General features: G+C 41.1%; 1 protein-coding gene across 10 annotated transcripts in view; it reads right to left on the reverse strand.

Annotated features, from left to right (window-relative positions):
* ESR1 (estrogen receptor 1) overlaps positions 1–13,162 on the reverse strand; it is a 435,454-nt gene that overhangs the window by 382,662 nt on the left and 39,630 nt on the right. For 8 of the 10 annotated variants that reach the window (XM_050786870.1, XM_050786861.1, XM_050786862.1 and 5 more), the window contains one exon: positions 4,777–4,907. The exons of the other annotated variants lie outside the window; for them this stretch is intronic. The gene's annotated coding sequence lies outside the window, so the exon portion shown is untranslated. The remainder of the gene's footprint in view (positions 1–4,776; positions 4,908–13,162) is intronic. 10 annotated transcript variants of the gene reach the window in all.

Consider the following 13,162-nt stretch of genomic DNA (forward strand, 5'->3'; position numbering starts at 1 on the left):
TGAATAGCAGTCATGATTGATTTCTTCAGGTTTCCAGGTAGAACAGATTTCTATAGTTTGGTCTAAAGTCTTAACACTGGAAACACTTCCTCCATGTTTTCTCTGGTTTCTCCTCCTGAGTGGAAAGGATATCAGCCGAAACCCTAGGCAAGGGCAGGCTGTGGGAAGGCAAGCGAGGCTGCTGGGGTGACCTGGTGTGCTCTCATGGCACAGCAAGGAAAACCAATAAGCTTTGCTCTTATCCCAGAAAACCCACCCTGAGAGGACCTGACTGGCCAACAAGGTAAACAATGGCCCTGTGGAGCATGCTTCTTCCCTCCCACCTCCCTCCTGCCCCGCCCTGGGATGGCCTTGTGCTTCCTGGTTGAGGCAAATAAGAATGCCTGCTACCTCTTCTTCCCATGGCCCAGTAGGATTGAAGAAAGATAAACAGAAACAGCAGTGGATCACTTTGAAGCACATTAGTCAGTCTCTCCTGTTGCCAAAGTAAGTTGAAGAAATGGGTCTTTCATGTTGGAGCTGAGTCAAACTCACAAAACTATGAAGAGCGTTTCAATACTCAACTAGTAACAGAACATTATTTCCACTTTGATGAGCAGTAATATATTATTGAAATAGTTGCCAAAGCAATGGCTGAATGTTGCAATAGGAAGAAAATGCAAACATCTGTATGTGCATGCAGGGTCTTAGGTCTTAGCTGATTCCAGCTCCTGGTGTCTGGCTTTCTCTGGCATCATGGAACCCAAAAGTCCAAATAATTAAGATTTTTCACTTGTCGTTGTACACACACAGCTTCAGACTGCACAGAAAATTCTGGTACCTCTTATTTGATATTATGTGTCAGGCCAACAATATGACACACAGAAAACTGCTATAATCAACTATGTGACCTTGTTATGCAGACAGACCAAAATAAATGGAAGAAACCAGCTGAATCTTTTAGACCCAATCTACCATAATCAAAGCGTGTACTAAGGCTCTTCTTAGCACACACCCAGACTGATAAACTAATAAAACAAGTCCCTTCCTTTTGCCACCTGACATAAAGGCAGGAATTACAATAAACAATACTGGAATATATTTACTGGGTTGCAATTTACTTAGAGACAAGATTAAAGCAACAAGATAAAGTCAAAACTGAGAAAAATCACAGCAGATAGGTACCTGTAAGAATGGAAATACAGCAGAGAAGTAATTTGTCCCAAATAGAGAATGAGGAGACATAATGGCAGCTTATTCATTAGTGGAAATGAACACATATTATTATATTGTAGTCAGTTCTTGATTATTCATGTGTGATTTACCAATTTTTTGGCTTATCCTTCTCTCTGCAAGCCTTTGTACATCTGAGTCATCTCTTTCCATCTTTTCCATCATCTTTTCCGTCTTTAGTTCATATGTGTTTAGAAACCCCCAAAATAATGATGTAGATCATTAATCCATATCAAACTTAACTAGGAAAGCAAAACTGATGGCATGGCTATTATACTGGTCAAAGGATCCTTTCACCTCTCCAGTTTGGTACCAAGTCTGATGACACATTTTCACTAGTGGAAGAGAAGTCAGCATGGGAATTGAGCTTGATAAATAAAATTACTAGTCAGCTAATCCTAGCCTGTTGTCTTTCTGCTAAGTAAAAGTGTTCCAGATACATATAATCTGCCAGCTCTATTAAGCATCATTTATAGGCAGGAAAAATGTGCTTTTATGATGATCAGAGTCCCCATATCTCTCACACAATGGGGATACAAATATCATTTCACAGTGGAAATCTGAGTTCCTCATTCAATGGATGACAAGCTTCCTATGGGAAGAGATCCTTCCTTTTTATACTGCTTCTGTATTTCCTTCAGGATCTAAGCCCTCTGCCTGCATACATAACCTGGAAACCCATATTTACAGGGACCAAGATCTTGAGTTATTGTCCTAAGTTCAACTCCTGTCATATCATTACCAGCTGGGTAGTCTTTAGCAAATTACTTGATTTTTCTAAGCCTTAGTTCGCTTTCCTAGAAAGTGGGTTTAATGAAACCCGCTCCTAGAGCTATTGTAATGACTGAATAAACTGTTTTCTATAAAACACCATGGAGAGCAGAAAATAATCTGGTGGATAAACGAATAGGTATCACAACTGTCATTCTACAAACTACTTGACTGAGCTCACTGACTCCAGACATGACTAAGTAGACCATAAAAGAAATGGAACTTTTATGTTTTAAGTTAAGAATTGACTTTTGTGGCCAGGGGCGTTGGCTCATGCCTGTAATCCCAACAGTTTGGGAGGCCGAGGCAGGTGGATCACCTGAGGTCAGGAGTTCAAGAGCAGCCTGGTCAACGTGGTGAAATCCCATCTCTACTGAAAATACAAAAATTAGCCGGACATGGTGGCGGGCGCCTGTAATCCCAGCTACTCAGGAGGCTGAGGCAGGAGAATCGCTTGAACCCGGGAGGCAGAGGTTGCAGTGAGCTGAGATTGCACCACTGCACTTCACCCTGGGTGACACAGTGAGACTCAGTCTCCAAAAAAAAAAAAAAATAGACTTTTGTAATTTGAGTGTTGGATCTTAAAAAAAATGAAAGAGTGGGAGTGGAGAAAACCCCGTGTGTGGCTTCTACACTAACCTATCAACATACATTTTACATCTTTTACTTTTTAGCCCTTAGAATCTTTCTACTCAAGACCAAATTTTAATATTAATAGAGCCAAATATATTTGATTATGGGAGAACCACTGATGTTCAGTGTTGTTTATGAATTGGAAGGGCAGCAAAAATGAAGGAGAATTATTCTGGTGACCAACCTAAGTGACACAGTTACTCAGGCAGATGCACAATGGCATCTAGAATCCAAACAGTTTGCTTCAGGTCTCTTTCAAAGTCTCAGCAATGGCACCTTAGACCCTTCTGGAATCATCGGTTTTGAATCTAAGACTTCAAAGTGGGAAAAGCAATGCAAGACTACTCAGGGACTGACATGTGTAGAAACAAAAAGAGAGAAAGGGAGGTGCATGCTGAAAATGGTATGAGATCCATACCCCCAGTGACTTGCACTGGTTCTCCTACTTTGTTCAACCTCAGCTAGATGCAAGACTCATTTATATATTAAAATCTTTGTTTCCTCTCCTTCTTCACTATCTCTCCCTGCTGCCCAAAAGATGAATCGAACTCACTGTATCAAGCTGGCAAAGAGTTACAAGGCACCTTCTACTTGGAAGTAAGAAGCTAGAGCAGCTCACCCATGAACATTTCCGTGATTCACAGGAGAGCTCATTGACAGCTGCTCAGACTCTGAGCAGAGAGATTAGAACTAGAACTGTTTAAAATTCCTAAGCCAGAGGAGTTTCACGGGGCAGGGTGCTTCTAAACAGCCTGCAGTCAGCCATGCCCTTGCAGACAAGGCTCTGGGGGTTCCACATGCACCTCCAGCCTCAGAAGACTGGCCTGACCAGTCTTGCAGCACTTTTGAGGACAGTAGCTAAGCCTGGAACTGGTGACTTTATTTACCATTTTTGGTTAGTCACTAAGTAAAGTCTTTGCCTAGAAACCTTCATTTCCTATGCAGTAGGGTAGAAAAGGTCCAGTTAAAAATTTTCCTGAAATACTTCACCAAACAGGCCAGTTCTACAATTAGGAAATTACCACGCTGAGTAATAGTTGCCAGTCTGGTTTTTAGTGAAGTCAGGTTTAGTCCACTGGCATCTCAAGCTGATTGGCAGACAGACCTAGGTCCTACACCCAACCCCTCCCTTGCAATTTGGGCAGGTTATATTTTTAAAAGTCCAGACTTCCTGTGCTTTTGAACATTTTGAAGGCTAGGGTAGTATTCACAAATCAGGGGTGCATTTAATCTTTCCTATCACGTGGCTGCTACTGGATTTGCAAAATGCTACATAGATACACAGCCCCTCAAGTTGACTTCTAGGCAATGGTGACAATTTGCACTTTCATTGTAATAGAGACATGACTTTTCAAGAGGTTTGTGAACTAGTTTTAAAATGTTCTATGGAGGAAATGAGAAATGGACTTGACAGTAAGTTATTTTATCTTAATTTTAAATAAAAAATAATGTCATTACTTGGTGACCACAAATACAAGTGGTAAGGCTTTTCTTTTCTCTTGTGAAACTGCTACCTGTTGCTTTGAATAATTAAATTCAATAGAAATGTTTCTTAATGATTGAGAAGGTTAGAATTATGTCTCTATTTTCAGGTAGGTCACTGAATATATAAAGTCTGTATTCTGAAGATGTTCTCCTATTTTAGGGTTAAATTAAATGCACACTCACATTATGCTTCCTATTAGCACCACACAACTGGCAAGAGGAGAAGGAGGTTGTGAAATTCAAATCAAGAAATGTTTTCACTTGCTGGAAACTATGGTAAAGCTCTGAGGGAAAAAGAATGAAATAAAAACTCCTTCTTAAGAAAAAAAAAAAAAAAAACTTGGGTTTTCCGTACTTAGAGTGGACTACGGAGTATGTAAATAAATTGGTTAACCTCTCTGATAATATGCAAAGAAACCTCACCCACACAGTAGGCGTCAGGGATTTTTTTAAACGGTGGTAGTGCATAGATTGTATCCTTAATTTCAACCTAAGCAACACACGTAGAGTGCACATCAGATAGTAGGTGTACTGCTAAGCGCCTGACAATACATACTTGATCATGAAAGAAATTAAATGAAAAATCGTTCTCCAAACTGATGACCAAATTAGATCCTATGAGTTCATGGACAAAGTCGGGAGAGAGAAAGAGGAAACTAGTATGTTCACACATACCTCAATGACGGTTCAAAGTTCAGATTAAAATCTACATCCTTTTTCAAGAAGCGCCGTGCTGCTATTTGCTACTGCAGTTCCGGAGAACGTGAAGAGATCTTTGTGCTTACTCCTTCCTAGTTTTCTTCTCCCTTTTGTTTTTTTTAACAGAGAAGGAAAGGGAGAGGTGAATGATTTCTACAGATTTCCTTAATTAAAGCTAGTTTGATTCCCCACTTAAGTGAAATGAGGCTGTAAAAAGAAAAGTAGTCTCACTTATCAATAGGCACTGAAGAATCAATGTTTGGCTTACCTGTTCAGATCAAATTCCTTGATTACATTATTTCACAAAGCTGAGTAGGGCTTAAGCTAGTTACTGTTGACGCCACTGGCAAGCATTTCTTCATTTATGTACAGGCCATAATCCACTACACCAACTCAGGCCCATGGGATGACTTCCATTTCTTCTATTTTTTTTGAGACGTAGTTTCGCTCTTGCTACCCAGACTGGAGTGCAAGGCAATGGTGCAGTCTCAGCTCACTGCAACCTCCGCCTCCTGGGTTCAAGCAATTCTTCTGCCTCAGCCTCCCAAGTACCTGGGACTACAGGCACACACCACCACGCCTGCCAGCTAATTTTTTATCTTTTTAGTAGAGACGGAGTTTCACCATGTTGGCAGGGTTGGTCTCGAACTCCTGACTTCAGGTGATCCACCCGCCTCAGCCTCTCAAAGTGCTGGGATTACAGATGACTTCCATTTCTATAGATCCATTTTACCATTAGAAATTTAAAAAAAAAAAAAAAATCTCCCAACCCACAGTATCTCAAATCACATGTGCAGCAGCAGAACAAAACCTGCTGTGGCTGTGGTAGGTATGATTTCACCACGAAGATTCAGACGTTGTTACATGGTTAAAAAAGTAGTCACTGCACAGAGCAAGTGAGAAATTGAGCAATGCAACTTAATACAGCTTCTCCCTATTGCTTATAAAACAACGTTCTTAATTTTTACTTGTATGTAAAATTCTTCTGAATTTTTCCTTTATTGTAAATTATTTCAGTAGACTCCCTTGGGGTGCTTTAAGAATATTCCATGGGGCATGTTTTTACTGTGGGTCATCAGCTAAGCTATTGGAAAAAGGCCCTGGGTTTTTTTGGTTTGTTTTTAAAATGTTGTATAACAGCTTTAAATGTACAAGACGTGATAGAGTGAGGGGGAAAAACTTGTTAAATTCGTAGCTTTGTTTTTCCATCTGAAATATTAGTATGCCTGGGTTTTTATTTTTGTTTTTTTCCTAATTCCAAGCAACAGTGAACCTAATTTACAATTTCTTTCCTCAAAAAAAAAGAAAAGAAAAGGAAAGTTTAACATTGTATTAGGGAGGCTTCAGAATTAGCAGGTGCACTCCGACAGATTTACAGGGGACAGTGGACAGATAGCTATGTTTTAGGAGTGGGAAACGTCTGCTCAAAGTAGGTAGTTTATGGTTTCCATATCAAATAGAAGAAAAAAGTACCACACTGGTCCTGAGACTTTGGTAGTTGTGTTTTTAGAAAATCAAAATTCACCCAAATTCTATTCTAGGGGACTTGTATATTTCATTGCTACGTTCTACTAAAGTTAAGGAGATACAGAAATTGCTCCATGAGGAAATGATAAAGATCAGAGGTTCAGAATTTTAAGGCGAAAATTCATAAGCATGCGTTATGGAGGGAAAAGAAGGCTAATTAAATATAACACTGAACTAAACTATAAAAAAGACCTGTTTTCTCCATGTAAGTCAGATTATATGGGCTTCCTCCACCACTTCAACCCACTAATCTAAAGTAATGAAATGCAATCCCTGGAAGTACTCAGAATTAGACATGTAACAGATAATAATAGAGATTTGAAGAAATTTTGCACAAACATGCAACAACCTTAGTAATGAACTCTTTTTTTTTTTTTTTTTTCACTCTAGTCTTTTAGTCTTGCTCTAAATAACCACATGAAGTAAGGAATTGGCTGTTATTCAGTAAATCTGGACTGTGGACACTGACCAAATGGCTTGACATTCTACCTCCACCCCTTATCCTATTTTCAGTCCACATTTTCCCTTCATGGTGACTTTCTGGTTATATATTATCTGGTTTGGCCGTCTCCACTGCCCACTTCAGATAATTGCTCAATTCTCAACTTGGTTTCTTGCTGGGTAGGCCTGACCTAAGAGAATGGATGAAGAAAGAGCCAGCATTTTCCTTTGATCTCTCAGAACTCAGGATTCCATTATATAATCTACCATAAATCTTGGTAGTCAAGATTGACACCAACATTGAAACTTGCCATAATATGACACTCCTCATTGATTCATTATGTATTCTGACATTTCCTAATTAACATGAACTCAATACTGCAGTCTGTCAGTGATAAGAAATTTTTCTTAGTTGCCTTCTCAGTATTTTTGAGGGTTGCCTTGATTAATTTTTCTCTTCTGCTATCTAAGCTTCATATGCCAAATGTTCTAACTGGCTATCTGCCTCTAAGGTTTAAGCTCACAGATGTTTCCTTGTGACCACAGAAAATACTACTCCACTGAGAATAGGTTTGATAAATAAAATTGGCAATAAATTTAGAACCAAAGAGCTGGATAAAGAAGTCAAGTGCAACCCATGCTTTCCAAACTTTTGTAAATCTACAAACTTGTCTAGTGTACCCAGTGGTAGTAGATTCTAGGAATCCCATCAACAAAATAAAGCCTTAAATAATCGCAAAACCTCCTTCCATGTAGCAGTACAAATCTTTTCCCCTACTAAACATTACCATGGCTTCTAACAAGTAGAGAATTGGCACAACAAATTTCGCTTCCATTCCAAGTGCAGAGGGAGGAGTAAAATGGACAGAATCCAAATGGCGAGAAAGAAGTGAAGAAAGGACCCTGCAGAGCCCAGATAGGAATAATACGTGAACTCTTCTAAGTGATTAATACCCCACTACATTAATACTGCTTGTGCAACACGAATGCTGTAGCAAGCAGGAGACCTTTCCTTTCTGCTTTTTTCCCTTTCCTAGAAAACATTTTCCTAGGAGTCTTTCCCTCCACAAATGACATGTGAAGGAGCTATGTGCTTGATTGGTGAAGACTGAGTGATCTGGAGGAATAGGACCGTCAAACAGACAAGAGCAGTGTTCTTCCTGCTGAATGTTATCATGTCACCCTCTCCTGGTACTTCCCTGCTCAAACTTCAAAGCCCAGGCATTTCCACCATGGAACATTCTCAGGAGTGTAGCATCATCATTTGAGATTTACTGTAACTGAAGTGAAATTGTTTAGTGGGTTTGGCCTTTTTCCCTCCCAACTCTGCCCCTAGTAGCTCCTTGCCTTTTCTTTTTAAATTGTTGCCCTAGCCTTTTAGTTCCCCTTGGAAGAGAAGGAAAAAGAGGAAATCAGAAAGGACACTCGTCCTCCTTCCCTCTACCCACAAATCACAGAGTTCAGCTTTTCCATTCCCATAACTATAAAGCATTTTAGGCAACTGCGGGAGAGATCTCAGTTTTCCTTTCCAACCAGAGTTCTAAATCAGTGCAATGAAAACACGTCTGTCTTTTATTCCCAGCACAGATGCCCATGGGTTTGGTTGTGCTTATACTGTCAGTATCTTAAGTCACTATTTTTTTTTTTTAGACAAAGTCTTGCTGTGTTGCCCAGTCTGGAATGCAGTGTGCAGTGGCACTATGTCAGCTCACTGCAGCCTGGATCTCCTGGGCTCAAGTCATCCTCTCACCTCAGCCTCTCAAGTAGCTGGGACTACAGACGTGCACCACCACAACCAGCTAATTTTTGTATTTTTTATAGAGATGGGGTTTCGCCAGGTTGCCCAGACTGGTCTCAAAATCCTGAGCAAAAGCAATTCACCCACCTCAGCCTCTCAAAGTGCTAGCATTACAGGTGTGAGCCACCGGGCTTAAATGCTCTGTCGCCCAGGCTGGAGTGCGGTGGTACAATCTCAGCTCACTGCAACATCCACCTCCCAGGTTCAAGTGATTCTCTTGCCTCAGCCTCCCTAGTAGCTGGGACTATAGGTGCATGCCACCACACTGGGCTAATTTTTTATTTTTAGTAGAGACGGGGTTTCACCATGTTGGCCAGGCTGGTCTCAAATGCCTGATCTCAGGTGATCTGCCCTCCTCGGCCTCCCAAAGTGCTGGGATTACAGGTGTGAGCCACCACGCGCAGCCCTTAAATCACGATTCTAAGAGAAGGTTGCTGAAGGCAAAAGCTATAGAATCATAAAATACTACAGCTGCAGGGACCATACATTTCCCCTAGTCCAAAGATTCCATCCATTTTGTAAGGGAAATGAGGTGTTAAAAATAAGACTTATTCAGTACCCAACATAAAGTAGCTATTTAATAAATATAAAAAGTTCTGCTGGGCAAGGTGGCAAAAGCCTGTAATCCCATCACTTTGGGAGGCCGAGACGGGCGGATCACGAGGTCAGGAGATCGAGACCATCCTGGCTAACACAGTGAAACCCCGTCTCTACTAAAAAAATACAAAAAACTAGCCGGGTGAGGTGGCGGGCGCCTGTAGTCCCAGCTACTCGGGAGGCTGAGGCAGGAGAATGGCGTGAACCCGGGAGGCGGAGCTTGCAGTGAGCTGAGATCCGGCCACTGCACTCCAACCTGGGCGACACAGCAAGACTCTGTCTCAAAAAAAAAAAAAAAAGTCCTAATGGTCTGAATCCTAATCTCATAGAAATATGATCATTTTCTTCTGAATCTATATCTTGTCCAAAGAAAATAATTTTACTACAAAAATATTCCAAGTAAATAGCATTTTACACATATGAGGCATGCTGCCTTTTAAAGTTCTATCACTTAGTCTTCATCGTATCGCTAAAGTAATGTTTTGATGGAAGTCTGGTAGTTGTTATGCCCATTTTACAGTTGGGAAGACGGGGCACCGTCTTGCAGCTTTTCGCTGTGCCCATCAGTGGCATAGTCCCATCTTTTGACTCTCAATACACTTCTTTCTCCACCAGTCATTTCTGAAACAAAATCTTTACAACCATAAACAATCATGATTTCAAAAAGCAAGTCCTAAAAGATTTTTTAAATGGTGTGACACCTCTCTTGAACTATTTCTATCACCTAAAATTGATGTACCCACTCTTCATCTGAAAACTTCAATCCACACAGTATTTTTCTAAGATTAAGTCATTCTTTCATTCCAATCCTATACCAACATCTTTAATGCCTACAAGACAAAGTCCAAGCTCCTTAATAGGACATCTGACTCTCTACTTCCAAATTACCTCCTACCACCACCCTGCACTTTTCTTAACTATGTTTCTGTCAGACTGATGGTTTCCCAAAACCTTCTCCCCTATGCCTTTCATTATGCGCCTCCTTTTCCTTGTATCTTCCCGTGTAAACATTACCTATCCTTTAAGGTCATGATCAAGAGTCATTTCCTACCCAAAGCTATCCCTAACCATCCTGCACCAACCCAGAAATACCTTCTTCTCTTTATGCTTTCTCACCACGGTGCTCATCACTCTGCAAGCGCTCTTCACATTCTACTCTGCTGAATTATATTAGTTGACGTTACGGCTTTAGGCACATGTTATAGTGCACTACTATGTAATAGTCCTATATCATATTATGTGCCTTACTGATCATACCTGATAGAGATTGTCTAGGGATCAAGGAACATGTCAGGATCAATCTCACACTACAATTATGTGCCAAACACCAGTGTGTACCAGGCACTTCCCAAGGCACAGGGTGCAATCCTAAAGAACCCCATCTATGCACCTGAGGCACTTTTTATTTTTATTTATTTATTATTTATTTATTTATTATTTATTTATTTGAGATGGTGTCTCTCTGTGTCACCCAGGCTGCAGTGCAGTGGTGTTATCTCAGCTCACTGCAACCTCCACCTCCCAGGTTCAAGTGAATCTCCTGCCTCAGCCTCCCAAGTAGCTGGGATTACAGGCATGCACCGCCATGTCCGGCTAATTTTTTGTATTTTTAGTAGAGACAGGGTTTCACCATGTTGGCCAGCTGGTCTCAATCTCCTGGCCTCAAATGATTCACTGGCCTCAGCCTCCCAAAATGCTGGGATTACAGGCATGAGCCACCACGCCCAGCCCTGAGGCACTTTTAATCTAGCTGGGAATAGAGACTCCAGGACAGGCCGTAATAAACCACAGCAAGGCCCTTGTCAATATTACTCATTTCTTAAATAAAATTAGAAAAAGAATTTAACAATATGAGTTAAATTAAACTATTCATATATTGGATTCTAAGTAACATTAATCTTTAAATGTTCTTTCGGAAAACTTGACGCAGGTAGGTACAAAATCTTAAATTGGCCGGGCGCGGTGGCTCAAGCCTGTAATCCCAGCACTTTGGGAGGCCGAGACGGGCGGATCACGAGGTCAGGAGATCGAGACCATCCTGGCTGACACAGTGAAACCCCGTCTCTACTAAAAAATACAAAAAAACTACCCGGGCGAGGTGGCGGGCGCCTGTAGTCCCAGCTACTCGGGAGGCTGAGGCAGGAGAATGGCGTGAACCCGGGAGGCGGAGCTTGCAGTGAGCCAAGATCACGCCACTGCACTCCAGCCTGGGCGGCAGAGCGAGACTCTGTCTCAAAAAAAAAAAAAAAAAAAAAATCTTAAATTTTGTAAATTTTCTAAAATTTGGAATTTCACAATAAGGAATTTCCAAAATTGCTTATTGGAAAGGAAGAGCAATTTGTGTCTTTATTTGTCACATAGTTTTAAGGTGAAAGATACTAAAACGGATACTATATGTGATGCGATTATCTTTATTAAGCAGCTTTCTTTACATGGTTTTAAGCAAATAAATTCTGACCAGTTATTACATCTAATAAATAATTATTAGAGTACAAAAGCCAAATTTCTTCTGTCAGATACACTCAAATTTTCTTGTGGATTTCTTGGTGTCCTTAGTAATATTCCAAAAGGGGCTATTCCAATGAGACCATTTCTATGAACAGCAGAGGAAAGAAGGATCTCAAAACTGCAGATCATCCATTTGCAAAAGGACCTTGATGGCTTCCTCTGAACCAATCTAGGGAAGGACGTATGTTTAGGGAGCTGAGTTGCTGGTCATTTTGACAAGGAAACAGTTGAGAAAAGAAATGTCTAGAAGCCAGTGGTACTCTTCTCTTCCGGCAAAAGTCAGGAACCTCAGCAAGTCTACTCACACTAAGCTCTCTAGGACTGTCAACTTGTTGGGGCCTGTCTCTTCCTCCTTGTGATTGGCCTGTGTGTTGTCTTCCAGGCAGCAAGAAAGGAGAACTGAAAGACTGCCCATGTTATACTCATTCTTAGCAGGAAAACCCAAAAAATTGAGAGTGGGTGGCAGCTTTAAATAGGAGACTAAAGCCAGATGAAGTTCTTAAAGGCTGTGCTTAGGGAAACCAAGCTCCAGGTATGCATTCAACAAGGATCTTGATGGTTTTTACAACAGAAAGGCTAGGAAAGCTCCTAACCACTTGTCTTCTCAAAAGAAATCAGAGAACATCCCTGAATACTGGAGTGGTGACCCCCAAAACAGGATTACCACCATACCCCCAAAACCCCATCCATCCTGCTGCCGTACTCTCTTACATTCCAGCTTTGCCACATGCCAGGAAGGCCCAGACTCCCCACCCACACTTCCACCCCTGCACATTTTCTGTTTTTGAGAAGCATAAACCAATCTGCCCCCATATCTATCTCATAGTACTACAGCCAGGTGAACCCTCATTCACTTGGTGGGAAGATTTTACACGTAACTAAGTAATAATTTATGCATTGCATATAACAACTTGCTTTATTTTCTTTCTTTTTTTTTTTAGATGCAGTTTCATCTTGTTGCACAGGTGGGAGTGCAATGGCGCAATCTTGGCTCACTGCAACCTCCACTTCCCAGGTTCAAGCGATTCTCCTGCCTCAGCCTCCCAAGTAGCTGAGATTACAGGCCCATGCCAACATACCCAGCTAATTTTTGTATTTTTAGTAGAGACAGGTTTCACCATATTGGCCAGGTTGATCACGAACTCCTGACCTCAGGTTATCCACCCACCTCAGCCCCCCAAAGTGCTGGGATTACAGGCCTGAGCCACGGAGCCTGGCCACAACTTGCATTTTATAAAAGTGAGCTTTGTACAAAACTCTCTTACACGCATTACTTTATGTAATCCTCATGAAGAGCCACAAAACTTCTGTGACTCAGATGTAATTATTCCCATTTTACAGATGAAGATACTGAGGCTAAGAGAGGGTGTAATATTATCTCCCATCAGCCCCAGATGCTCAACTTGCTTTCCCAATGCCAAATTCTTATTGATTACAAACTTTAAAAGTTAATACTGTCTCAAGTAATGGCTAAAAGCATGAGCTTTGGAA

Source organism: Macaca thibetana, chromosome 4 (assembly GCF_024542745.1).
Source record: "Macaca thibetana thibetana isolate TM-01 chromosome 4, ASM2454274v1, whole genome shotgun sequence".
NCBI lineage: Eukaryota > Metazoa > Chordata > Mammalia > Primates > Cercopithecidae > Macaca > Macaca thibetana.